The 24,675-nt window shown below is 41.5% G+C and overlaps 1 protein-coding gene across 3 annotated transcripts in view; it reads left to right on the forward strand.

Moving 5' to 3' along the window:
* Positions 1 to 24,675, forward strand: part of PTPRG (protein tyrosine phosphatase receptor type G) — an 822,933-nt gene that overhangs the window by 65,078 nt on the left and 733,180 nt on the right. The window lies entirely within an intron of this gene.

Here is a 24,675-nt window from a genome sequence, read left to right on the forward strand (position 1 = left end):
CGGAACAGCTTTAATGGTCAGAACTAGGAGGTGGTGCTGTCATTTGGTAAATCAATTGGAATCAAAGGTCAGGGATGCTTTTAAACTTCCAACAGAACCCAGATTCCCACAGATAACAATTATTCCAGAAAGCCTCCTGTGGGAAGGAATTATCCCACTGAAAATATCAGTAGCAAGGCTGTTGAGAAATCCGACACTGAATTCGTGACCTCATCATGCCTCCTTTTGTTACCCACTATAAAAATGGCACTAATTCACCATGGAGCTGCCCTCCCATATTTTATCCTACCATTACAGTACCAGTAGGACGATATTTTAGATACAGCAGAGACTGTGTTTTCTGCAAGGATCAACAGTGAAGATGAAGGTGAGAGATAAAGTTGCAGTGTAATGGGTAAGTAGTTTTACAGACAGAACCAGAAGTTTCCAACAGGCCAGGTAGTGGGTTTGTTTATGAACTTGGGTTTGCTTGGGTTCCCAGGAAGTCTGTCTTTGTTGGAGGAGATCTCACCCTGTGATGTTAGTTCTCATCACAAAACACTGCTGATGAAAATGTTTCAGTAAACTCGATTGTGTTGTTCCTCACACTGGATTCTGCCTAATGAAGACTGGCTGTGTTTGGCGACCACTGCTTAATTCTGTTGTATTTTGTGTACGAAGCTCAGAAAATTAAGAGACCCGGGAACTAGGAATGAGTTGAATTATAAAAGGACTTTCTTGAATAGTAGCACTTTTGATTTTTTTTTTCTCCCTGCCTTACGTGACTGGAGGAATAAAGGGAGGCGATGTCATGGGGCTTATAAACAGCTGATAACAACAGGCTTCATTTACATTTTGTGACTTGAATAGCCCCCCTCCTTCAAGCACATGTGTAGGGAATTGAAATTGCAGTTTGCCTATTATGTGTTGGCAGTAATCTTTCAAAAAAATTTTTATGTTTCAAAATCAGGCAGCCAACAGCAGTAGCCAGTGATATATGGGGCTATTGATGTGAATTGAATTTGCAGAGGGAAAATGGGATTTGGTTGCAGTATGAACTCGTAATGAGGTGGCCCCACTGATTTGTAATGGTCAGCCATTGTTTGTGCTCAGAATCTGCTAGGAATCAAATGCCTTTCAAAGACAGACTGAAATGAAACTTGAGATTTTTTCCCTTTCTTTCTTTCCCCCTCCTCTGCTAATGGAGTGGTTCCAAGGTGATGTCATATTGCTCGGCTGTTGAGGGTACTGGAAGTTAACAAGTCACCCTTTTAATAGGAGTGTGGATCAGTGGTCTTCAATGACTTCATTCACTTTTCCATCACTAAAACTTGCACTTACGTACCCAGTATACACGTATTACACGTATTTTTCTTTTCAAATCAGCCATGCATATTCTTTTATACCATAATGTCATCTAAATTACAAAATTAAAAAAAAACCCTATAGTACTTGTGTTTGGGGAGGTAGCTTAAAGGACTGGAGTGCATGCTGTCTGTATAGGAGCCATGGGTTCAATTCCCTGGCACACTGCATGGTTTCCTAAGCACTGAACTTGGAGTAACCCCTTCGCCTCATCTGCTGTGGCCCTCCAAATAGCACACAAACCAACAAAATCTAGTGCTTAACATTAGGAAGTAAAAATCATTAGGACAGAATGTTAAATATTTTTTTTCATCGCCAGGGAATTAGTCAGAGGAAACCCCCCCCCCCCTCCACCCCCCACTGCTTAGTTCTGGTACTAGTATTGCTTTAGGCAATGCTCAGGTAATCACAGTACCTGGAAATGCTTTGTCTTCCATATTGCAGGCATCTCATTAAAACAAGTAACTTAATCTTGAGCCTTTACTATGATTGCAGTGGGAGCTGCAGATGGGATTGAATTAATACTAGACGTTCAGAAGTAGTTCTTCCTCCCAGGTGTAAAGTGAAGGATAGAAATAAAGTAATCAAACAAAGCTCACCTCTGGATGCTGTGCTTTGGAAGTGTACTTTTTGATTTGGCGTAATTAAATCCTTTCCCCTTCCACTCTCCCTTACGTCTATAGGGCTTCTTTCCCTCATTTTCTCTTGTTTATACCAGAGGAGACTGGGACACGTATTTTCCAAATACATATGTTCTCTGTGATCAAGTAGCATTGGTATGGTCTTTGTATGTTTTTTTTTTTGTGGGGGTTTGGTGCTGGGGATGAAAACCAGGGCCTCACTAATGCAAGGCAAGGGCTCTATCACTGAGCCACGACCCTGGCCAAGTGTGATGTTTGAGTTTAGAGTTATTATAGTGCATGAGTGAATGAAAGAATCCAAACATTTAGTGCAAACTCCATAGCTCTGCTGGTTAGGTACCGTGGTGTGCTAAGTGGTAAATGCCTCTGATTCTCTCATGTCTGTGAAGTGGGGACCATTGCCAGCTCTTGAGATTCTGTGTAGGACTAAGAAAGGTGAATCAGAAGTGGCCAGCCCAAGATTCAGTTGTCATTATGAGGGACGTTTACTTACTAATAAATTATATTATCTATGTTGTAGCTGGTATAACTACTTGCTCAGAGATTCTTGTTCTTGGAATTATTAAAAACCTTTACTCTTTTTGGCCAACATGAATTTCCCCAACTTCAGAGCACTTAGATTCTCAAATGACAAGTGGTATGTGTTTGTTGGATGCAGTGAATGGTCGTTCTCTTAAATCTTTTTTGTCTTTCCTTCACCCATAGGAAGTTCAGTTTCTGGAGGATGGAGACTTTCACTTTATTTTATGGTTGATGCTTTTTCTTACCTTCTTCTTTTTTTTTAACCTCCTTCCCTTATTACCATGATGAGTGAGTCATCAAAGAACTAATTCTTAGTTGTCAGCTTTTCGTAGAATCTGAGGGCTTGTTTTTGACTTAGAGAAGGTAAATGAGGAAGGGGGAACTGGAAGGATTTCAGAAAGGAGAGTTGCTAATTGTAATTAGTACTGAACAGAAGTTGGTACACTTATGTAGTTTTCCATTGTCAGTCATTTTGCACGATAATTTTTTTTGCTATTATTTTTAAGTGACAGATTGCAGTACATATTTTAGGACCTGCCACACATTTTGATTTGAAAGATTATGTTGTTGGGTTTTTAGACACTGCAGGTAAAGATCTAATTTTACTAAATAACAGGGACTGATGAATTTTGTAAATTACTTTGCTCTTGCAACTGAAAGTGTTTTTCTCTGATTTATTATGCAAATAATTGTATCCCATAACTGAACAAAGTGAAAATTTTCATGGCTTTTAAAATCTATTCTCTGGCTCTGCTCATTCTGTAATATTCTTACCTTAATCGGCAAGTTGTGCGGATTACTGAGCAAAAATGGAGAGCAATATATATTAGATATTTAGCAAACTATCTCTTAATGAATCAAACATAAGTGCCTGAGTTATTTCTTTTGTTTCCATATGCATTTTTGGGAAAGGAGCCCCTACAGCTTAAATATGATAAAGGGGAGATGATTATTTTGCTACTTTTACCAAAAGCAATAATGTTGATATCCCATTTTCCAATATTTCAGTGTCATCCCCTGCAGCTGAACTAGACTGATGTTCGACTGTGTATTTTAATACTGTGACCCAACTCAAGGTACAGTTGTTTGCCACTCAGAAGTCAATAGTTCAGAGACAAGAGTAGGCAGGAGAAAAACAGGTTTATTCAGGTGCTTGCAACCTGAGAAGACCATGGCCTTGTCGCCATAAACCCTTACTCTCAGGGTTGAGTTTGTGGTTCATATAAGGGAAAAAGGGAGTGGTACCATGAGTAGTGAGGAGTCCTGTAGCTGTTTGCTTGGTGTCAGAGGTTTGGTGATGCTGGACTTTCTGTATCAGCGAGAGGCTTTGAAATAGTCACCTGTGTCTCCAGGAGCCTGCGTGACAGTCTTAAGAGATTTCTTTCCAGAGGACCTGGGGATTGTTCTCTCCTATTTCTCTGTGACTGTTTTCCCTCCTGGTTTTACATTAAACACACAGTGTGGGACCAGAGAGGCAGTATAAAGGTTAAGATGTTGGCCAAGCTGCCAGCTGCAGCCATGACCCTGGTTTGAACCCAGGCACCATATGTAGTTCCCTGAGCACTGCCAAATATAGTCCCTTCATGGCCCAGGTATGGCCCAAACATGCAAACACATGCACACATACACGCACACAACGCACACACATACACACTCTCGCACAATTCTCTCTCTTTCTCTCTCTTTCTCTCTCTCGCTTTTTCTCTCTCTATTAAAGTACTCCTGTGAATTAAGAAAGAGATAAGACAAACTCCAAGGGAAGTGAGGTTATAGGATGAGAGAGAGAGAGATGAGACAGGAGCAGAGAGAGAGAGACAAGAGAAGTGGTGCGTAGGGGACATGAGAAAGAATCTCACATTATTTAGCCGATAAATGAGAATTTCCTTGGCCGTTATCAATGTGACAAATTTTGACCGACAGCTAGATTTTGGCTTAAACTCTAGGTTTATTCTCACAACAAAAGAAAAATGGGATAACCAATTTGGAAAGAGATGGAACTAAGGTGGAGGGGGCTAGTAGCCAAAGTGAGTTGGCTCTTTGCAAGTCTTGTTTGTAGGGATGATGTTGCATTTGAGAGCAGAATCCCTCCCAGGAGAGCTTTTGGTTGGTTTGGTTGAAAAGTCAGGATGTGGTATCTTCATGGATGGTGGAGAAGAAAATTGGAGGATTAGAAAACGGAGAAATGGGAGTAAGGGATCACGAGATTAATTTTTGGTGGTGATTCATTTTTCCAGGGTTATCCATTACAAGATGTCAGTCATAGAGTTGATGATCAAATGATGGGGCAGGAAAAGGCTTTGACTTCTAAACTTTAGTAGGCCCTAATGATGGGTTTGGGGTAATGGCTCAGAGTGCTGGGGTGTATCCCTGTTCTATCAGAGAGAGGCTCAATTAGATTTCCTGCACAATCATGGGATGTGCTCCCCCGGCCCCCCTCCCCCCCCCAACAAAACAAAATAAAAACAGAGAAAACCCTGCTGACTTGTTCAGGAGTGACTGAGACTAGCTATGGATGTTCAGTCTAGTTTTTATTGCCTTTGCCCTAGGCTAGAGAATTTAGTTCTATCTAAAATTGCTCTTTCAATTAGCAGAGATAAAGTATTGACATTGAAGCAGAGTGGATGCCTATAAATATAGGCTTTCTATAATTAGAAAGGAGCTATTAAAGAAGATGGGAAGAAAACTTCAGTTGCACTTAAAGGACTCCATGGGAAAGACTTCACCTGTTTGAGGGTTATAGATACCATGTGAACAAGTACCTGAGAGGCTAGTAGTAGGGAGGATAAGTCTGTTCCTATTTATTGCCACAGTCTCTAGTATTTATTCAGAAAATGCTGTTTGGGGCACACCAGAGACTTGTTCTGTTGTACTTGTTGTACTTTTTCTTGGACACTAGTGCTCAGAGTTATCAGTTTACCTTGAAACCCCAAGGGAGAGGCCATTGAACTCAGGAGGAGCAGCATTGGTAGATCAAACCAAACCTGCTACAACCCATCTTCACTGAGGACTACCTCTTTATAGAAGGTTTTATCAGGTTTTCCAGGGAATAGTATAGCACAGTGGAATGAATGTAGGTTCAAGATTAAGACTTAAGATTTGAATCCTGACTTTTTCATTTAATAGCTGAGAATTTGGGCAGTTTTTTAAACTTTTCTGAACTTTTTTGGTCCATGTGCTTAAGATCTAGTCTCTCTTTCCTTCTAATCCACACCTTTTATTTTGGGGTATGGTGATGAATTTCACTGGAAAAGGGTATTTCTCAACTTATATGCAAGAATAAAATCCAGGTCCCGGAACCGCGCGGCCGCATTTGCGGCCGCGCGACATCTTATCACAACATCTTTTTTATGACATCTTATTATCTCATTCCTACTTTGGACAAACTTGCAGGCTATCGAATGTAGCCTGCCTACAGGGCAGAGTCTGGCAAATTCCCCGTCGCGTACCCAATATGCCAAATACCAGTAACAATGATGGGTCTCATTCTCCTAAAGAGCCTTGAATATAATCTCAGGGCTAGGATGAAAGAGACGTTACTGGGGCCTGCTCGAGGCAATCGACGAATAACAGGATGATGAAATGAAATGAAATATGCAAGAAGGAGTGGCCGATGATTATAAATAGAAGTTGTTGTTTGGAGCTTCCAAGAAAGCTGTTTGTAATAGGATTCTTTCAGATGGGAAATGTGCTCTTTTTGAGTTTTCACATTTTGACATTTCAAATGTGAATATAGATTGATATCTGGAGCTACAACAGCCATTTTTTGGTTTTGTTTTGCTTTTTGGGTCATACCCAGCGATGCTCAGGGGTTACTCCTGGTTTTGCACTCAGGAATTACTCCTGGTGGTACTTGGGGGACCACATGGGATGCCAGAGATCGAACCCAGGTCTGCCTCAGGCAGAGCAAACACCCTCCCCGCTGTACTATTGCTCTGGTCCCTACAACAGCCATTTTGGGACCATTAAGGAAATACCATGGAGACTGCAGAGAGTAGGGCCTTGTTTCGAACTGTTGAGTACCTCTCTGCCTCCAGACTTTTCATTATATGAAGGAAACACATAGTCCTTTTAATTATGTTCCTGATAGTATGTTTAAAGTGTATGATACCAAACCTTAGATTTTTTTGTCTGCAGGTTGAGGATAAAAATAATAATTACTTGTGGGGACAGTCAAAGGAATTCATGATTGCAAGTGCAAAGTACTTATCACTGTGACTGGTAGCTAATTTTAAAGAATTAACTGTTACTGTTGTCACATGTTACATATTGCATATAGGTTCATGTATGAGTTTCTTGGGATTGTTCTATCAAAGTTCCACAGATTTATTGGCTTCAACAGCAGAAATATACTGTCTCAATTCTGGAGATGAGAAGTCTGTGATTAGAATTTCTGCATGCTGGCAGGGAAGGATTTGGTCATCTTTCCTGTATGTCCTTAATAATCCCTTTTTCGAGGTTTATGTATTCAAATTTCTCCCTTTGATAAGAACATCAGTAACAATGAATTAAGGCCCCGCATTATTTTAACTTAATTATCTGTTTAAAGACTTGGGACCAGAAACAGAGTACAGGGACTAAGATGCCTGTCTCATATACAGTTGACTCCAGTTCATTCTCTGGTACCAATATGGTCCCATGAGCACCACCTGGACTGATCCCTGAGCACAGAGTCTGGAGTTGCCATTGAGCACTGCTAAGCATGGCTCTAAACCACCCCCTCAACCCCTACCGAAAAAAAGAAAAAGAAGACCCCTAAGGTCACATTCTGAGGTCACCAGGTTTGGGACTCCAGACTTTTTTGACTACTCCTCTCAGTGCTTGGAAACTACTCCTGGCTCAGTGCTTAGGAATTGCTCCCCCGTGGTGCTTGGGGTTCCATTAGTTGCTGGGTGTCAAGGCTTGGGCTCCCACATGCAAAATATGTACTCTGGCCCTTTGTGCCATCTCCCTTATCCCAATATCCCAATGTTTTATTCTTTTTGGAGATTATAGTTTAACCCATAATTCTATCACTGTCACTGTCACTGTCATTATGTTGTTCATCAATTTACTCGAGTGGGCACCAGTAATGTCTCCATCCATCCCGTCCCTGAGATTTTAGCAGCCTCTTCCCTTGTCCTTCCCAACTCTGCCATGTTGCAGGCTCTTTCAGGATCAGGGGAATGAGACCTGTTATTGTTACTGTTTTTGGCATATCGAATACGCCATGGGGAGCCTGCCAGGCTCTGCCTTGTGGGCGGGATACTTTCGGTAGCTTGGTGGGTTCTCCGAGGGAGACGGAAAATATGTATATAGGCATATATATATATTTCTCTCTATGATTTATATAATTCTATACATTTCATATTATCAGTGAGGTTTTATTTTTACCCTTTTTTGGGTACCAGAATTCTATCAAATAATGAGTTCTTCATTTTGAAAAATGCCCCCTGTCTTTCCCCTTTCCGCAAAAGCGTTTTACAAATGACTTTCCATTTTTATTTTCAGATTCTAGAATCAGTAGCTGGCCCTATCCCTGTGCGGGGCCATTTATTATGTTATTAGAACTGTGAGGATCAGCTTTCATACCACTCTTAGAGCTGGTATCCCCTGGGGTAGGTTGCCAGTGGAGACCACTGTTTGTTTTACCCCAGCCTTGGGAATTCTTTGAGGAAAGTATTCACGTGGTCACAGTCACACACGTTGTGGGCTGTGTGTATGATCTCCATAGATCCATGTGACAGTGATGCCCGGGTGCCAGTCTACAGGAGTCAGGGTGTCTCAGGATATTTAAATGATCTGAAACAACACTTCCAAGTATTTTTGGCTCCCAGCTAAAAATAAGTTGATTTGGGTGGGACTTGCTTAAGTCACATCACCTTTGTAAAAGCGTAAAAATGCTGAAGTTTCTATCATTGAAAAATTTCTTCAACTGTATCTATATCTGGAAAAAATATCACTTGTGCATTCTCAAGACTCTTTTCTTTTTCTTTGTAAATATCCAAGCATTGAGTCTGCTTTGTGCTTTCTGAGTTAAGTAGAGTAGTGTAGGCATTAAATAAACAACTTTCTTGTCCCTACAGAATTTTTTTCTTTTAATAATCACTTTTAGGTGACATTATGTGTTTGTTGGGGCTTGTCTTCAAATAACAGTTATAATTGAAATACTGATGAATAGGAATCAAGAGTGTGACTTAAGTGTAAGGTAGAAACAATGACATCCCTTATTGCTTCATAGACAGATTACTTTATAGTGGCCTATTTCCTAGTAAATCTTTTTTAAAAACTAAAAATGCATTTTTCTATTCTCTAATCGGCCATCCTGACAGCAAAACGAAAGAGAGGCTGATTTTCCCCCCTCCCTTAGCAGTGATAGTAGAAATTGCTTATTGCTTGAAAATCTTTATTTGCCGGCTGCTGTGCCGTTCAAGGGGGATTTTATGGCCTGAATTTCATTTTTTATTTAACATAAGACAGAAGAGGTGACTGTCTTCATATTGGGAGAATATGTACTAGGTAGGTGACTTGAATGTGGTCTTCAGCATTCAGTGTTCCTACTGCGCCAAACTTACATGACGCGAGGAAATGGGGGCTTTAAAGTGTGAGACAGGAAGCAGATGATGTTGAGGTTCATTCTCTTTGTGTTTACCAATGTCTTCACCTTCAGCCAGGGAAGGAAGGGAGTCGCTCCTTCCCTCTGTCGTGTATGCCACCTACCTCTTAACAGTGTCAGGAGTAGATGGTGGACTAGGGTGGGAGTGGGAAGTCTGGTTGGCAAATTACTAAATTGCCATTCAACTTGACCCATTTCCTCCGCTCTCATGTACTCTTGGGAAAAAAGAAATATGATTCGAATCACCTTAGCCTCTCAATTCCAAATTCAGGGAAAGAGTGAAATGTAAATGCCCAGTCCAGGATGCAGTCAGCAAAACCCAGAAGGAAGATGAATCCTATGTTTCATTCACCTCATTTATTTAACAGATATATTGAGCAGTTTCCAGAGGCAGAGAAGAACCTTTGGATTAAAAGAGATTAAAGGGACATGTCAACAAAATGCTACATGTAGGTAGACTTTTGGATCCTGATTTGAAATCAATGTTCAACATTTTCTCTTTTGTTTAGAGATGGAGAAATTTGAATGCTGGATGTTATCTGATTTAAGGCATTGATGTTACTTTTAAGGTATAGACCAGATAGTTGTGTTGGAATTAAGTTTTTAAAGAGTTTTTATCCTTTTAGTGATAGATGCTGAATTAGTTAGGGGTGGAGAAGTAATGTCTTAGATTTATCTTAAATAAATCTATTCGGAATAGGGAGTGGGTATGAGCACAATAAATGTTTTCCATACATGTTAATTGTTGAAGGTGTGAGACAGGCATGTGAGGGTTCTATTTTTTCCCTTATTTTTTGGGGGGTACCTACCAAGTGGTAAGCAGAAACCCTAGTGTTATCTCTCAGTGATTCCCTGCCGAACAGGCTGGTGGTTCAGTGCAAGAACCAGCGGATATGAGGATGTGGGGCTGTCCAAACCCAGGGTGTCAGAGATGACCTGGGCCACATAAGTAATCTAGAACTTTCGAGTCTGCATCACGCAGTGCTCATGGATCTCTGGAGTTATACCCGGTCGTGCTTAAGGGCCTCATACCCAGTAATTCTTTGTGGGGACCATGAGGTGCTGTTGATCAAAATGGGTTGGCAGCATGCAAGACTTGCTCTTTAACCTGGGCGTATCTTTCTGTCCCTTCTTCTTCTTCTACTTCTTCCTTTTTTGTAATGCTTGATATTTCTGTAACCGGAAATTAACAGATGAGAGTTCTAGTCTTCCTGATAACTACTCACTCTATGAGACCTACTTTTTAACTTTTTGGGGGTGTACCTATTTTAATGTCTAATCATTGACTGCAGCAACACAGCCCCAAAGAACTGACAGGTTGCATTTAATGGTCCATTTTCTTTTATTCGAACTCATCACTCTGAAATAAAGGGGATGTTTTATTCAACAGACTTAGCTCCTCCAAGAAATAATTTCTAGAATGCCTTCATAAGAATTAGCAGGTGTTTAATTATCAATGGGAGGATTCTTTATTTGCTGAATGCAGAGGAAAGTCATTAAAAGAAGTTTGAAATATGAAAACCAAGTTGGAGAACTTGGGGGAAATGAGTAAATTGGTTTTCTGGTGTCCGGGTTTATTAAGGTCGGATGAGGTGGGGGTTTGTGTTTTGTTGTTTCATTGTAAACGGAGCCAGAGGAAATTCTTTCTGCCTTTGACCAGACATTGCTATGGCAGGAGAGCAGCAGTTAAAAATGGAATAGTGTCAAGGTGTTTGGGGAATCATAGATTAGATCGTTAAGGTATTCCTAAATTTATGGAAAGATTTATCACCTGGCTTCAATATTGAGCATTTACTTCCATTTTTGCAATTTTTTTCCTGCTCATGAGTATCCTTAGGAATGCTCTCTGTATAAGAAGGTAGTAATTTGTAAAAACAAACAAATAAACAAACAAAAACTTACTTTTTCTCCCCCTCTTTTGTCTAACTTGAAAATAAACATGTTCTGCTCCCTCTCTTTCCATCCCTTCCATCTTTTTGTTTGTTTGTTTTGGTCACACCTGCTCTGGGGTAACTCCTGGCTCTGCCCTCAGGAATTACTCCTGGCAGATTCAGGGAACGATATGGGATGCCATGTATTAAACCCAGGTTGATGGTGTGCAAGTCAAGTGCCTTACCTGTTGTACGATTGCTCCAGGTCCTCCTCCCTTCCAGTCTTTTGTCATTACCCCACCCCCATTGTACCCCCCCCCCTTACCCCAGGCATGTCCAGTAGTACCGGGGGATGCTTCCACCTTGATGCTTGGGGGATTGTATACCTGGGGCTCCAGCATGTGTTTTAATTCTTTGAGCTGTCTCCGCAGTCCACCTTCCTCCTTGTCTTGCAGCATCTTCTCATCTTCTGATACTGTAATAGCCATAGTGATGGTACATTTGGATTTGGGGAGAAGAAGTGACTAAGGTAGAAGCAGTTTGGAAGTAGGGTGAGGAAGAGCTGGAAGAGTAACTCGCATCAAGCCAACTCTTACTCTGTGCCAGGCACTGCCAGAAGAAATGTCTAACATGTTTCATAGTAAACCAGTGCAGAGGGGAAGGCAATCCTGTTACAAGGAAGGAAAGAAAGCTAGGAGAGCTTGAGTGACTTGGAGAACTTGAGTAACTTTGTAAGTGTCTTGTGTCTCCTAAGCAGTTTTATTTAACAGCTTAGGCAAACTTGTGGTGTCAACATCTGTCATCTCTTTCCTTTGTGATCCTGCTTATATTTGTGTGTGTGTGTGTGTGTGTGTGTGTGTGTGTGTGTGTTTGTGGGAGGCACACCCAGTGCTCCTGGATTCCTCCTGACTCTGTGCTTAGGGTTCACTCCTGGCAGGGCTTGGGGTGGGCATATTGGGTACTGGGATTGAACTTGGGTTGACCATGTGCCAGGCAAGGACCTTTGCCACTGTACCTTCTCTCCAGTCTGGCTGGCATTGTTTCTGATTAATTCCATGACAGGGAAGAAGGGCACAGGGGAGGACATGGGCATTTGTGCTTTTCAGCTGTTCACTTTAGGCTTTAGCAAAAATCTTAAGGTCATAGGAATTAGATCTATACCTCTAATAATTTCTGGCTGGGAGCGCGCAGAGCAGGAGCAGACATGGGTAGATTTGGTTACTGAGCAGCGTTTCGTGAGCTTCTTTGCATGTATTACGGCTTGTTTGCACTTCAGAGTTGAAAAGGTCTCTGTGATGTAATATACCCAGATCTTTGTGAACAAAGCTTCTCACGAGCCCTTGCACCTACAGGAAAGCAATATCTTCTTAAAGCTTGCAACTGATATTGCTTTTGTGGTCTTAGGTAAGAGGGAGATAAAAAGGGTAAAGGTTTAGTGTTGATTCTTTCCAAGGCATGCGGGGGTTGTGAGGCAATAATAAATGGCAGATTCCATTTGATCTCCTCGAGAGTTTGCAGGTTAACCTTGGCTAGCGGTCATCTTCAGCCCTGGGCTCCTTGCCCTTTCACGGGCTCTTCTGTAAGGATGGCTAGGGGATGCCAAAGTAAGAATGCCAGTGTAGAAACAAAATGTTTGAAAACAGGAGATGAATAGAGAACATAAATTTTAAGTAATGAACTTGGAGAAGTTCCCTGGGCTGTGGTAGTGTGCCCAAAGTCACTTAGCCAGGGCTCAGACTGGTTGTGCGTTTCCTTTTTATGGCTCTCGTGTCTTTGGATCACACTGAGCAGTGGTGCTGGGGCATTGTCGGTGGTATCCAGTGCCATGTGCTGCAGGGCTGAGCATGCATTGAAATAATGTTTCTTGGTCATAGGATGGTAGAATTTGTCAGTTGGATATGTACTTTTATTATTTATTTTATTTCCTAGTTTTGGGGATTCTTGCATCACAGCTGGTGGTGCATGGGGGCTATTGTAGGCACATTACTTGGGGGTCACTCTGGGCTGTGCTCAGGGACATGCAGTGCTGGGGATTGAGATGGGGTTGGCTACATGCAGGGTGAGCACCTTAACCCCTGGACTGTCTCCTTACTTGATGTGTGATTTCAACTGAAAGATCTTATTGTTAGTAAATCAAGTGATGGGGGTGAGGGAAAAGCCTAGACTTGCTTCCTGTACCTTATTTTGAATCTTTTTTTTTTTTAAAAGCAGTTGTTGACCAGAGAAGATTTGAGATAAATTTTTATTTAAAGAGCTTTCCATGAACTTTATTTCTGAAGTAGCTTACTTGGACTGACTCAGTATCAACAAATCCCACTATTTGGGTGATCTTTCTCCCCTTATGTTATGAAAAGCCACATAGCAATAGCACAGTGGCGTTTTCTTTAGTACTTTCCTTAGTACCAACCTATAAAAATCTGATTAATACTTCAATATTCTTTGCTTTTCTATTAATAGGAGTTTTCTTCCAGATCAAGAAATGTTTTGTTCTGTTGTCCACCCCCAGTCAGAATAAAAAGTTACTGTCTTTCTTTGGAGAGCTTTTTGGGGATCTTTTTATAACAGCTCAGCCGAGGGAATTTTCCAGTTCACTTGACGTTCTTTGCAGTGTGGTTGTGGTTTGGCATAGTTCAAAATATTTATCATCTCAAGTTTCTCTGACAACAACGATGGGAAGAAATATAAGCATACTTTCCCCTAAGTGCTCTCATAATTGTCAAGTACGAAGATAGCATTTCTTTAAGATGAGCTAAAATTAATATCTTCACGTCATTAGAGCCAGGAACTGTTATTGGGATACAGGAATTACACCTAATAATTGTAGTCTTATAACCTAGAAAATGTACAGTACAAATGAATAAATGAATGGCTAGCGACTTTTTACCAGATCCTTCCAAATTTATTAAATGAGTTATTATTTCCCCCAGATTACACATTTTGTGCACAAAAAAACATGTTACTTAAGCTTTTGAATCATTTGTTTTTGTAAATAACTAAAATACTCTTGAGTTTTTATTCCATTCTTTTAGGGGTCTGTATCTTTATTGGTAGAGAAAGGGGAAATTGCAAACATGTGAAAAGCCCCCCATGGTTTTCAGTGATGTAGTCACTGAAGGTGTAGATGGGAACAGATATGGAACTTACTTTCAAGGAATTTATAATCTAGTGACAAAGATGAACATGTAAAGAACCGATTGCAATACAATGGTGCAGGTACTCCAATCCTAGTCTAGTGTGAGGGCAATGGAAGTAGTGATAAGAAATGATGATTCTGTGTAGGTGAGATTTGAGTCAATCTAAAGTGTAAAATAAGCAATAAGATACATAGATAGCACTCACAGTACTAGATTCACAAGTAATAAGTGTTCATGGAAGTCGAAAGATAAAATGCTCATATTTATACAGAAATGGCTTCTGTTTTAGGGATCGTAAGGGTGGCTACTATAAGGAGGATGGTAATTTTACTGTACCTTTAGCAACAAATTTAGTTTGCAAAAAGTTTTTAAGTAGGCCCATAGAAAGTCTGGAATGTGGTTCAGTGTTCATTGTTGGCTCATAGAGGCAGGGCAACACCCAGAGCTGCATTATGCTTGGATTTGTTTGAATGCTCCTGACAATTTATTCCACAGAGAACCAGAGTAATATCACATTATATTATTGTGTAACTTCCAATCTGTATATTGGGAAATTAGAATTTAGCTGGGATAAGATTGGTGGGAAATACAATTTCATTTTTTGTTTGTTTGTTTCTTATATAATATGAGGAATAATGATTATTTGTCCCGTATCCTTTAACTCTAGAACCCCACAACCTCATTGAAATTTATTTGCTCGGATCGTGTGTGTGTGTGTATGTGTGTGTGTGTGTGTGTGTGTGTGTGTGTGTGTGTTGGTGAGTGTATATATGTTTTTTTTTTTAAATTTTTATTAGTGAAACACCATGAGGTACAGTTTTAGACTTACAAATTTTTGTACTTGGATTTCAGTTATACAGTGATCAAGTACCCATCCCTACACCAATGCCCATTCTCCACCACCACTGATCCTAGTATTCTCCAACCCTCCCCCCCAACGCCCCCCCCCCCCACACACACCCGTTCCACCCATCCCACCCTGCATCTGTGGCAGGACATTCATTCCCTTTTGTTCTCTCTCCTTTTGGGTGCTGTGGTTTGTAAAAGAGGCATTGAGTGGCAGTCATGTTTGGTCTATAGTCTACTTTCAGCATGCATCTCCCATCCTTGGAGGATCCTCCCAACACTCTTTACATGGTGCTCTCTTCTCTATCTGAGCTGCCTTTTGCCTTAGCGTGTGTGGCTGGCCTCCAAGTCATGTAGTAAACCTCCTGGTACTTATCTCGGCTATTCTTGGGTGTTAGTCTCCTATTTTGTTACTTTATGTTCCCCATATGAATGCAATCTTTCTACGTCTGTCCCTCTCTTTCTGACTCATTTCACTTAGCATGATAGTTTCCATGTAGTAACACTTGTATGTAAATTTCATGACTTCATCTTTTCTAACAGCTACATAGTACTCCATTGTGTAGATGTACCAAAGTTTCTGTAACCAGCCCTCTGTTCTCAGGCACTCAGGTTTTTTCCAGATTCTAGCTATTGTGAACAGTGCAGCAATGAACAAACAAGGGCAGATGTCATTTCGACTCTACTTTTTTGCCTCTCCGGGATGTATTCCCAGGAGTGGTATTGCTGGGTCAAATGGGAGCTCAGTTTCTAATTTTTTGAGAATTGTTCAGGTGTATATGTTTTAAAGACTTTTTATATACAAGGTCATGTTGCCTGCAAATATAGATAGCTTGATTCTTTTCTTTTAGAGGGTAATACTTTCCTCCCCTCCTCTAATGTCCACTCCGCTCACCCAAGGCTCAAGGACCCAAGGTGTACTCTGCTTGTGCAGGTCTCAAACTCGAGTTTGGCTGGAAGTGATTGGGGCCAACAGGGCTATGCCCAACTCTGGATGTTCTGTGGGATATGGGATTGTATTCTTGGCCTCGTGGATGTAACTCTTGTGCTCTGGTCCTTTAGCTGTCTTCCTGACCCCATTGAATTTCTTTTTCTTGCCCAATTGCCCTTACTAAAGCCTTTAGAACAGAAGTACGTAAAAGTGAACTCCAGAATTAAAGTGGGGGAAGTGTACTTTCATCATTCAATATGATGTTTGCTGTCGGTGTTTCCCAGTTGCCATTTATCATTTTGAGAAGTTTTCTTTCATTCTAGCTTGCGGATTTTTTTTTTTTTAACGAGGCCCGTTGGAATTTTTCAGATGATTTTCTTGTAGAAATTAAATTTTCAAACTATACATTTATGTTTTCAAATAGAATATTTTTGTTTTGTTTTGGGGCCATACTTAGGGCTGGAGCGATAGCACAGCGGGTAGGGCGTTCGCCTTACAAGCGGCCAACATGGCCGACTCGAGTTCGATTCCTCCGCCCCTCTCGGAGAGCCCGGCCAGCTACCGAGAGTATTCGATATGCCAGACACAGTAACAACAAAGTCTCCAATGGAGACGTTACTGGGCCCGCTCGAGCAAATCGACGATCAACGGGAGGGCCTTTAGGGCCTTTACTGAGGGCTTATCTCCTGGCTCTGTGCTCAAGGGTCATTCCTTGTGGTGCAGTATATGTATCGGTACCACATGTGGTACTGTGGATCAGGGTTGACTGCAAGCAAGGCAAGCGCCTTAACCTTTGTATTATCTCTCTAGCCTCTCTGTTTTAAAATTTTATTTTTTTAATTTTTGTTTTTGGGCCACCTAGTAATGCATGGGACTCATCCTGCTCTCAGGGATCACTTGTGGCAGGCTTGGGGGAACGTAGGAGGTGCTGGACCCAAGTTATTTGCAAGGCAAAGGCACTACTTACTTTACTATTCTAGGCCCTCTCTGGACCCTCTTTTAAAGAACAGGCTGCAAGACATAATTGACTTTTTAAATCCCTAGTCAGTGTGGGTTTGGGAATTTTCCTCTTCCTCTCTTGAACGCCATAACTCACTGGACAGTCTTTGTGACAGGGATAAGGCCTGAGCCAGATGTCCCTGCTTGTCCGCTGGGAATAGATCTGATGCTGGGATCTTTCCCTCCAAGTCTCAGAAAGCCGTGCTGGAATGTGATGCCATGTCTGATGCGCATGCTGATGCCATGTTTGGTCTGTGGGTGTAATACTGTCAAAGCGCTGTTGAATGAGCTGATTTCGAGCTGTTGATATAGTTCAGACCTTGGCAGTTCTCTAATCTCCTTGAAGCTTTAGTGTTTGATTGCATTCCTTTGCCCTGCAAATAGTCAGCTGTGTAAGTGATCACAAGTGAGAATATATCTAAACCCTGTATTTATAATAGACAAGGTTCAAAGGAGAGCGGAGATCTTGTAAAATACACACATGGACTTTCTGAGTATGTAATAAAGACTTCTGCTCATCGACGACTGTCAACCATACTACAAGCATGATTTGGTTGCATACGACTGTTATTTTCGACGTGAAAATAAGACCCAATAAAATAAATTGGTGAAAAACAATTTGACAACTGGAAGAATGAAGAAAAGAGTAGGATGTGTATAATGTTTTATTGTGTTAATTTAAAGTTCAATAGTTAGGGATCCTAAAAGTTAAAAAATTAAGGACTTTTAAGTATGTTTTGGTTTGAGAGTTCTGACATTATTCCATGACTTTGATAAAGTATTAAGGTAGCAGTATTATCTCTTAGAACTTTTGGATAACTATTGAGACACAATATATATTTAGAGTGAACTTGGTTATTATCAGGAGCTCTGTTTAGAATAGAGGCCTACCCCTTTTAAAATAACTATTGGATGATATTCAGTTTTTGCTTAAAATTTTCTTAAAACGGTTCATAGGTTATTTGTAACTAAAGTGATGAGATGTTATGGCTTAAAAGTAAAATGAGGTTTGTGGTGAGGAGTACCTTCTCTTACATTGTAAACATTTTACCGATTAGTCTATAAAGTATTGGTGATAATGAAAATGATTGGTTTCATTTCACAAAACAACCAAGTTTTTAAACAGTGGAGTGTGGATTTATTCCGGGCAGCCTGCCTCTACATTTTGTATTCTTAAATATATCGTGATTCACAATAACTTCTTCAGTCACATAAATGGAACTCATGACAATATTTTAGTTTCTTAGAGATGGCTCCTTAATGCTGTCAGCTCCCAAGTTGAAATGAACACCAGGGGGTAGTTTTTTTTTTTCTACCAAATAAATCAGATTGCCCCTGTTTGTATGTCTTTAACACTAAAAAGCTCAGAACTTTATATTGGCAGTCTGTTTGTGTTTTTATTTTGAGTGACCTAAAAGGTCAGGATAGATTTTCGAGCAATTATAGTATATTACTATATACTATGTAGTATATCTATAAACATACAGGCCTAAATGCTCCAGATGCATTTTTTTGGGGGGGGAAATAACTTTATTAAGATAGTGTTCATATATCATACAGTCCACTCCTCTAAAGTCTTATTCTGATGCTCATAACTGTTCACAATCGATTGTGCAGCCAGCATTTAATTTTAGAAATTCCATGCCCCCCAGAAAAACCCCATGCCCTTCACCAGTCACCTCTTCATTTCCCTATGAGTTCCCTTAGCTTTAGGCAACAACAAATCTACTTTTGTCTTTTTAACAATTTGTCTATGTGGACGCTTCATAGATATGAAGTAATACAGTATATATCCTTTTGTGATTGGCTTCTTTCACTTAGCATAATGTGTTCAAGATTTATCCAGGCTGTTGCATGTATGAGAGCTTTATTCCTTTTTATGGACAAGAGAAAGTCCATTTAAGGTTGCACCATATTATGTTTACCCATTTGTCACTTGATTGACATTTAAGTAGCTTCCACTTATTGACTGTTACTATTAAAGCTGATAGAAATATTTGTGCCAATTTTTTTCCCTAGGATTTTTTTTCTTTTTGGGTCACACCCAGCGATGCACAGGGGTTCCTCCTGGCTCTGCACTCAGGAATTACTTCTAGCGGTGCTTGAGGGACCATATGGGATGCTGGGAATTGAACCCGGGTCGGTGGCATGCCAGGCAAACATCCTAACCACTGTGCTGATTCCAGTCCCCTCAATTTTTTTCCTAAACAGTCTGATCTCTCCCTGTACCTGCACTTATGCTTTTGCTAGGTAATCCGAATATGATAGTTCATAGGGTAAATAGCCTATGTTAGCATGGCATCACTTCTGTTCATTCCAATCTTTTCTAATGTGCCAGATTTAGCTAAATTTTGTAGTCTGTCTTCACCCAAATCAGAGACCAAAATTCTGCTTTGGATTGGGTGGTTCCTCTACCCCCACGCTTATCACCGAGGAGGCAAAGACCATCTTCTTTCGAGCCATTAGTCTGTGTATAATTAGGAGCTGAACAAATGTTTATGTTAGTTTGAAGCGTCTCAGGTTATAAAAATATCCTATTATTGCTGCCAGCAGCAAGATGTTCTGGTATTACAGGATTATCTATGCCAATTTCCCATTTCTAGTTAGATGAGTTGTTTCATGTTCCAGCTCAGATCAGAATTTGAATTCTGACTCCTGAGCCATTTCTTAAAAGAATGACCTTGGGCAAGTTACTTGAACTGAAAGTGGTTCAGGGAAAAAAAAAGTGAGTATAATAGTAACACTTACTTCACAAGGGTATGGAGAGAACCGAATGAAGAAACACCTATGAGCTAACACCTTTGTTGGACCCAACGCTAAAGGCTTTGTTCACAGGAAAAAAATAGAAACCCAAGGATATGCTGATTCTCAGGGCCAAAGCTGAAGCTATAGAGACCAAGTGGACCAAGTGGACCACTTTCGTTTTCACCAGATCCTTGTTCTGATGGACATGAAGGTGTAAGTGAACCCGGAGAGGACCTGTGGAAATGTAGATTTCTTAGGAAGTCCAGGGGTTCCAGATTTTCCCTTTCACAAAACCTCAGTACTGGTTACTAGTGTGTGTGTCTGTGTGTTATCATTGGTATTATTGCTGCCAGCAGCAAGATGTTGTATGGTGGTTGATGTAAGATTGTTGGCCCTGCCTGTGCGTATGTGTGAGTGTGACTGTTGGCCCTGCCATGTGTGTGTCTATGACTGGTGACCCTGCCCTGTGTGTGTGAGTATGACTGTTGGCCCTGCCCTGTGTGTGTGTGTGACTGTTGGCCCTGCCCTGTGCGTGTCTGTGACTGTTGATCCTGCCCTGTGTGTGCCTGTGACTGTTGGCCCTGTCCTGTGCGTGTGTGTGACTGTAGGCCGTGCCCTTTGTGTGCCTGTGACTGTTGGCCCTGCCCTGTGTGTATGTGACTGTTGGCCCTGCCCTGTGCGTGTCTGTGGCTGTTGGCCCTGCCCTGTGCGTGTCTGTGACTGTTGGCCCTGCCTTGTGTGTGCCTGTGACTGTTGGCCCTGCCCTGTGCGTGTGTATGACTGTTGGCCCTGCCCTATTGACAGGTCAGTCTCATCATGGCACTGCTTGTGGCTATAGATAACAGGCACAGGATCGCATTTCAGCCCTTAGAGGATCTTGGCGACCTAGTGCTGGTGATAAATGAGGATTGCCATCTAATCAGTCAAGTCTGTGAATTATTATTTATTCAGACTGGAATAATCTTGTTAGAGGAACTGTGTATAATCTCTGCATCATAATCGGATTTCACTTCCCACTTGGAGCTCTGACTCAGTCGGGTGGAATTTTAAAATCATAATTTGAAGAAAACACTCCTGATTAATTTTTAAAAGGGGATTCGTTGTCTTTAAGATTTGTCAAACCTTCAACTACTATCTTCAAAGTTGCGGTACTGAGTTTTTATGTGCAGTTCTTTATACAACCTAGGCTATTGCGGCTACATGGAAGCCAAAAAGGATGAGGGAAGTGATATATCTTCCTGCTAATTCTCATCAGATGCTGTTATGGAAATGATGCCTACAGAATTTATACTCAAGATTAAGGATATTTAATTATTATTATTGTCTGATTTTCTTTTTCTTATGCATAGCAGAATGTCAGGACTACCATACAGTAGTGCTTATGAAATTTAAGGAATGTATATGTTTCCCCTATTGCAAGGGGAAAAATATTGCAGAAACCCTGATTTTGTTTTAATCAATAATTTATAACTTGTCCATAATGTCCCACATATAAGATGATAAGGTTTTATTGCAGGAAAGTGTCTTTTGACTGGCAATCCTTAGGGCTCTTGCCACAAGTAAAAACTTTGGAACTTGTAGACTTTTGAGAATATCCTAGTGGTCTTCTGTCCCATGAGCCCATGGCAGAAAGCGAGAGCTGTGATTGTCTTCAGAGGTGCTGAAACTCAGGGTGAAGTTGTAAGATGTAATCTTTCCTTGCCAGATTCTGTGACCTGGAGGTTTTGAGTCTTCAAGTAATTAGCAAAAATTGCATTAGTATAATTTGATTAAGTACATTTATGTAATTATATTTGTGCAATTTAAATATATGTTTGACTTACCAAGTTGAAGTATTAGGCAGTCTTAGCTACAACTGACAGCCTTGGTTTCTTCACGTGCTGATAGTTGTACACTTCCTCTTTGCTTCTTTGCCTTGTTTCTGTTGCCTTTGACTGTACCATTGCTTTGTGAACTTATGACACTGCTTCTTACCTGGTACCTACATCATTCAACGTACCATTTGGAGCACTTCAGAGGGAAGAAATAAGGATGTAGCTCTTCTCTGGGAATGTGCTTACTTAGCACTAAGGAATGGTATGAGTCTCCTAGGGCCACCACAGCAAAGCTGAGACACTCCAGAAATTTATTGTTCACACTCTGGAACCCTGGAGTCAGAAATTCAGCAGGCCTGTGCTCCCTCTCAGTGTCTGAAAAAGAACCTATGTCTTCGGGAGAACTTATTCTTGGCTTCATTTAGCTTCTGGCGGCTGTTAGCGCCTTGGTTCGTATTTGTCTCTCTCTTCATGGTCCCACTAGCTTCTCCTTTTCCACACAGCACAGCTCCCTTAATGTCACTCTTGTAAGGATACTTCTCACTGGATCTGGACCAGTCTGCATAGTTTAGGATAAATTACTTCTTCTCAGCCTCAGACCAGAAACACAGAGCTCAGTGGGCTGGAGTATATGCTTTCCATGCAGACATCCCGGTTCAGCCCTTGGCATTACATGCTCCCAGAGTACCCTGAGCACAGAGCCAGGAGTCACTCCTGGGTCTGCCCCAGGTGTGGTCCCGAGACAAAAATCCTTAACTTAATCATGTTTGCCATGTGAAGTAATATTTGTCATTTATGCTTTAACCACACAAGGTGATGTTCATGGATCCTGGCATTGGGCTATCATCAGCTTTTTGTTTTTTGGGGTAGCGGATGCTATTGAACCGACTACCATAAAGTACAGTGTTAGATTGATTCTGACAAAGGCAGAAATGCAGGTTGCTGAATGCTTAGCAGAAGAATATTGCCCATTTTTGAGAGCTTCTTTTTCTTGTCTAGAGAACTAGGTGATGTGTTGGTTTCTTGTTGAATTCTTCTATCTTTTATTTTATTTTATTTTTAGATCGCTCAAAGTTTATTAAAATTCAAGTTGACTTTTATCAAGGTCAGATTTTTATCCTGAAGATCCATTCAGATGCCTGTGCAATGGTTCACGGCATTGAACTGTTCATTGCTCTAAAATGTGCCCTTGATATTTCTTCATGGAAACAGAAGATCTACCTCTGCTTCAGGGCCCCAGTTCCTCACCTGTTGGCCAGCTTCGCATTTTATGCCTTCATTAACGGTCTTTAATATCTTCACCTACACATGATCCCAATAAGGGCGTGTCCTCATTTTCACTTAGCGGGAGCAGTACATGGACTGTCCTGGGCACGTCAGCAGACACAGTCTGACCCCTTCGACTTCCAGCCACATCTGTGTAGGGCCTGTTGGTCCCCCTTCATCGCAGACCGTAGGGCACCTGGCTATTCAGCAGCGGCTCTCCACAGTCTCTGAGCCGTCTGCTCTGGGACCTACTCTGCTCCTGCTGATCACCAAGCTGCAGCCGCAAGAGGAGCCCCTTTAAGTTTTTTTACTTTCAATAAAAAAAAAACATAGACCAGCAATAGCACAGCGGGTAAGGCATTTGCCTTGCACGCAGCTGACCTGGGTTCAATTCTCAGCATCCCATATGGTCCCCCGAGCACCACCAGGAGTAATTCCTGAGTGCATGAGCCAGGAGTAACCCCTGTGACCCAAAAAAGCAAAACAAAACAAAACAAAACCAAAAGAACCTAGTCCATTCTGGTCACAGTGTAGGTATGTGAGATCTTTTGTATATTTGACATTGAGTTTGCCACTCAGAGAGTCTCTGTAGCTTCCTGCTTTGAGCTCAGCATCCCCCAATCACCTAGATGAGAGATCACCATCTCCCATTTTCTCTCACCAGCCGTCCTCTAAGAGCCCTGCACACAGCCTGTGATTGACGGCTTTACTTCACAATCAAGTGCTTTATGTGAATATGAAAATTCATGGGAACTTTAAGGGAAGAAGCTGATGTGACTGGTGGACAGGAAACAGCAGCTCTCATGGTCTTGTCTTGCCCCCCGATAAAAGCTGCACCCTGGAGAAGTCAGAATAAGACATGGTGTGTATCACCAGGCTATTTCCAGTAATGGCATGGTCTGTCTAGTGCATGGAAGTGGTTACCATCGTCATCTTCCTCATTCTCTTCCTTATGAACACAGCTTGCTGAGCATTTCAAAAAAGCCAAATCCTATGCTGAGTGCTAAGATCAATATAAAATCCTTGTACAGAGCCCGGGCTGGAGTGATAGCACAATGGGTAGGGTGTTTGCTTGCGGCCGACCCAGGTTCATTTCTTCTGCCCCTCTCAGAGAGTCCGGAAAGCTGTCAAGAGTATCCTGCCTGCATGGCAGAGCCTGGCAAGCTCCCTGAGGCGTATTCAATATGCCAAAAACAGTAACAGCAAGTCTCACAATAGAGATGTTACTGGTGCCCACTTGAGCAAATCAATGAACAACAGGAGGACAGTGCTACAAGATAGTGCTACCGTGCTGCAGACCCCGGGAAGTGTGCTAGGACCGTCCCAGTTAACGGATGAAGTTGGCAGGGCAGGGAGCGAAGAAGTTGCCTATCTCAGTTCCCGTGACTGTCATTTGCCTGCAGTGCCCCATCTAGAACCTTATGGAGTCGGGGTGCAGGGGAGGCATTGGTTTGGACCATACCTAGCTGTGCTCATTGATGGCTGTGTGCTCAGGAGTCCCTCCTGATGGTGCTCGAAGAGATCAGAAGAGCCTTAATTCTGCACTCTCTTTGGTTCCCAGAACCTGAGTTTTACTATAAAGCAGTTCTGCAACTTAAGTTAGCCTGCAGAATGGGCTTTCGGCGGCTGATGGGTTCCTTTTTGTTTTTGGACCACACCCAGAGGTGCTTTGGGGCTAGTTCTACCTCAGTCTCCTCATGTTTAAGGGGGACCATGTGCTCCAGCTTTTTGTGCTCTCTCTCTGATTCAGAATTTTAGGTTTTATTTCAAAGGCAGTGCAGTGATTTATTCAGTATTCACTTGTGGCTATTTCACTTTCACAGTGTAGAGGTTGAATAAAATAAGATCCCTGTCTCTGGAGTTTCTTTTCTAACAGTGCTTTGTGTGGGAAGGTGTATGCAGATTAGAAATGATCAGTTGGGGGTTGTGTGATGCTTTCACTGTTTGGAGGGAGGGGGGGTCTCTGAAGA

The sequence above is a fragment of the Sorex fumeus genome, unplaced genomic scaffold, assembly GCF_029834395.1.
Source record: "Sorex fumeus unplaced genomic scaffold, SorFum_2.1 ptg000072l, whole genome shotgun sequence".
In the NCBI taxonomy this organism is placed as follows: domain Eukaryota; kingdom Metazoa; phylum Chordata; class Mammalia; order Eulipotyphla; family Soricidae; genus Sorex; species Sorex fumeus.